This window comes from Halyomorpha halys, unplaced genomic scaffold (genome assembly GCF_000696795.3).
Source record: "Halyomorpha halys isolate HHAL.00 unplaced genomic scaffold, Hhal_1.1 Scaffold966.1, whole genome shotgun sequence".
Lineage (NCBI taxonomy): Eukaryota > Metazoa > Arthropoda > Insecta > Hemiptera > Pentatomidae > Halyomorpha > Halyomorpha halys.
In genome coordinates, this window is record NW_027114821.1 from 77,834 (window position 1) to 82,564 (window position 4,731).

Below are 4,731 nucleotides of genomic sequence, written 5' to 3' on the forward strand. Positions count from 1 at the left end.
TATATATATATATATATACCTAAAAAAACTCGATACAGTATGCGAAAGTTTGACGAATGCCAGTTTTTCCTAACGTTTGAGAATAATGATAAATTAATACTTCCCAAATTATGAAACTTATATGCTAAATCAAGATTGATTTTTATTGCCCAAAATGACCTTTAATGTAATGATTAATAGCTATACTTGGAATTCTGGTGAATGATGTCGTCAGAATAGAATAAATAGTTGTTACTCAAATAGCTATTTAACAGTTAATTTCCTAGCTGTCCATAGTTACCTTAATCCCTCACTTCATACTTTCCTCAGTCCCTCATTTTTCAATTTTGTTTCAATTCAAATTCCGGGAAGACTATCGATATCTATGATGATCTATTCAAGGGTGTTCATAAAGGACATATGGACGTTGTTTTAAAAAATTCAAAAGTTGAAAAATGCATACTTTAATCATCAGGAAAAAAAGGTTGCAAAGTGACATCAAAATAGAGAATCAGGCAAATATGTTATTTGGGTTTGTATGACTTTTTTGTTTTTGAGCTAGGATGTTCTAACTCACACAGAGACCATTTTGCGAGACTTAGTTATTTTGGTTCCGAGAATCTCAAAAACAGTATTTCCGTCGATAACTGGAATTTTGCACGATCGTAACACTTCCTCTTCCTATATATTCCATATATCGGTAAATGAAAATAAAATTCATATTTAATAAATTAAAAATTATGTAAAATTACTATAGTCCTGTTACTAACATCACCAGCAATTTGATAACATTCGTGTGCAGTGAGATTTGTTATTATAAATACGTACTACCTTTTGGTACATCAGAAAAAAATATATTTGTAGAAAGTACAGGTTACACTCAAAACTGTTAAGCAATTTAATATGAGTTACTTATTTTTAAAATACTTACCATGATTATTTTCAAATTATAACTGTCCAATCCCCTTTTAGTAACCCTGAAAATTCAATTTTCGAGCCATGGTACACAACTATTTTTGTTGTCCACAAATAAGCCATTTTCACAAAAATGATCATTAAAACCCGAAGATTAGAAGTGTGCATTAAAAAAAAAAATATTTTGATTGATATAACAGGGAACTATACCAGAATTGACAATGAATAAATAAATAAATGGAATATAACCTTGTAACTGTTAGTGCTTCCCCAGATAATGTCTTATCACACCCCGAACTCCACGAAAGATAAATTTTCGATTCAAATGACTTCATTTCTGACGAGTTGGAGTATTAGTGTGATAAAGTTGGATGTTGCTGGAAAGTAAACTTGGAGAACCATTCTATTAGAAAATAATATGAACGAATCTTTATCAGCCAAATTATCTGTACAAATTTCAACTTATAAATGTTATTTGTTGAATCGATCTACAACTAATTCTACCAAACTGAAAATAACTGGTTTAAGTCTATTATGCAACATGTTTTCATTTATAAAAGCGAGTGTAAGTAACAAATATTAAGTATGATAATTGAAAATTTTATATATTTATAAAATTAAATATTGGACGATTTATTCAGAAACGATTAAAATTTAAGACTCAAATACTTCTATCGAATAAGAATGTTGTTTAGATATTCTATCATTGAGAATATTTAGTTTGTAATATTTAGTTTTTAAAACCCCATTACTACGGTTAGTGTATTACTTTGTAAGTTGATTGATGCGACATAATCCTCTTGGACCTCAATCCTTGCATTAATTACAGAGACAATCATCTCCATCATTTATTTGTTTCTAACTGAACAATTAATGAATGTTGTTTCTTTTTGACTTTGCAAGCAAAAATTTTGATTACTTTTACTAATGCAAACATAACCCATAATGCATGAATTTAGTATTTGAGTTAATTTTTGTTTTGCCTTTGCTAGTTTTATGGATTTTAAAACTTTTCCTAAGTAGCCAATTAGTTAATGCCAAAGTTGTTACCAATCTCACAGAAGGATAAAATTATGATTGTTAAACTTGGTAAGCTGATTTATACTCATTTCGTTAAATATAAAAAACTTGCTCTTTAAACGTTTTCGAATTTGACTTGATAATAGGGATTATACTTGGCGAACAGTAGTTTGAGTAGTTACTAAGCCTATTATTGCAAGGAGTATACTATTGGCTCTCACTTATCGACTAGAGCTCGCTTACCCAGGAGATACTTTGAAGTGAAAGTCGGTACCTAAATATGACTCATTATCAGTTCTAAGCCACAAGAGTTGGTAATTTGAATTTTGTGTTTTTTTTCACAGGAATATAGTTTAATTCAATATCGATTAGTAAAATTATAAGTTCTAACTAAACATTAGAAAGAGCATTGTCTCAAGGTGATTTCACATAGCAAATATGTTCCTGCTAAAATTAATACTACAATATTTTATACCATCCTATAACTTACCTTGGACACCACATGACGTTTTTCCCTATAACTAGAAAACTTCCTTTTTTTTAAACTAGAAGACTAAAGATTTTGCAAAGCTAAACATTCTATAAAAAATTTAATTTGTCAATATTTTCAGATGTAAATGAATTTATTTAGGAATCAATCTGCTAATTTTTGATGCCGCCAGATCACGCCATAAAACTACCGAGATACCAAAGGTTCCGAAATGAGAGATAAATCGTCGATTTTTTTTTTCAAAAATTTAATAGTTTTGGATGTGTTGAATCTGAATTCCAGACTTGTCATCACTAGCCAACAGCCTCGAGCCGGTTTAACAAAAAAAAAAAAAGACTTTTTTCAGTTTTTCGTTTATGAGTAGAAAGCAAAGCACATGATTTTAGGAAATTAAAGGAAAATTAAAGTAGACAATATTTCCTAAAAAGAAAAACTGGTATATTGCATTTAATTTTCGGCTAATTCGCTACACAGCTAGTCCGCATGACTATATTTATAGGTCATTTAAATTTATCAATCTCACATAGTCAACTAACATCAACTGTAAAGAAGATAAAAAGTTTGAACCATATAAAAATATGATAATTTAATAAAGTCGTTATTCTGGAGAATCAAGGTTTCTGAGCAAAAATTGATGTCTTAGTGTTCATCAAAACACACGATCATATCCAATAAAAAACATTTTGATCATACTTGGATAAATTTCTGTTCTCAGGAAACAGTAGTCATCACCACTAGTCGTAAACAATCGATTACTGCATTGAATAAACTTTTCGATTTGAAGAAGAAATAATCACCATAGCCGGGAAGAATGAAGAATCATGAAACTGGAAAAATACCTGTGTACAATTGTAAGATTTGGGTATTCCTCGGAGTATAAATTGGGAAATATTACCCAAATTAATTTTATATGCTGGTATAGCTGGTTTGAATGAAGAGGTGGACTATATTAGAGATAAATTATAACTATGATGAACAAAATAAAATGCCTCTATTCTTGGATAATTAATGATAATTGATTGTGTTTTGCCAAAGGTGATTACAATTCTTATTAGTTTTGTTAGTTAAATTAATTTGATTGTTGAATACATTACAATTACTTGTCTGTTGATTTGGTTTTGGTTTATCCTGAAGACTTGTTCTTCTGCTGTGTTCAGTTCTCCCTCTTCCTCTCCGCACCCAATGGGCCAGCAGCTCCCTATAGGTTTTCTACTCCATTGGTACAATTATGAATAATTTAGGAGGATGATGAAAGCACTTCTAGTAGGGCAATGGCTTCTGGGCACTTGTTACTTCAACCCTACGAGAGAGAGCAGTACCATCCCCTGTAGCTGTTCAACACCACTGCATTGAATTCGTTCAGGGGGGGGAGTCCCTGAACAACAATCATTGATAACCTGGAAACAGACATGAATGAACAGAATGAACAGAGGTTTTCAATCACTGAGATGATAAGTAATCGCAAAAATAAGCTTTTACCATTCCCCCCCCCTTCATAATGTAGGAAGAGGAAGTTTCTCAAGTACGTCCCTGCCCAGGGTAGGCAATCTCCCCTACGTATACGATGCAGACATACACGAGGATATTTAGTATGTGAATGACTACTTCGGAGATAACGTTGTTTTATTACTAAGTTTTGAACACTTCATCTCGACAAGCGACTGACATAGAATCCTCATACAAGACTGAAAAGACAGGAAACTGCTCGTCGATTTCGACTATTACAACATTTACTAGACAAACGGTCTAAATTGCCAATCCATTACAAAAGACTGATCTACATGACAATTATAAGGCCTATCTGGACATACGGAGTTGAGCTTTGGGGCTCCACCAAACCATCAAATTCCTCTCGAATCCAATCCTTACAGTCCAAAATCCTTAATGCTCCTTACTTTGTCACAAATCAAGTTATCCATCAGGACCTCAATGTTCCATATGTTGCCGATTTGGCCAAAACCAGATACCATTCCTTCCATAATAAACTTCCAAACCACCCAAATCCACTTGTTTCTAACCTGGCTTCTCCTTCATTACCTAATAATCCTCTTAGGCGTCTGAAAAGAAGATGGCCTCGAGATCTGCTCCTTTAGAAATGTTATTAGAGTTCTACCAATGGATAGATTCTCCACATGTTTGTATTATGTCAAAATGTCACCTACAGAAAATTTACTTGTTGTATATATTTTTTTTTATACAGTTATAAATAACAATAAATAAATTAATAAAAAAAATAGTTTTGAACAGTTAGTGAAAAACTTCAACTTATATTATAGTCGCCGTCAGTCTGCTGGTGTACCTCAGGGTAGTATCCTTGGTCCTATCCT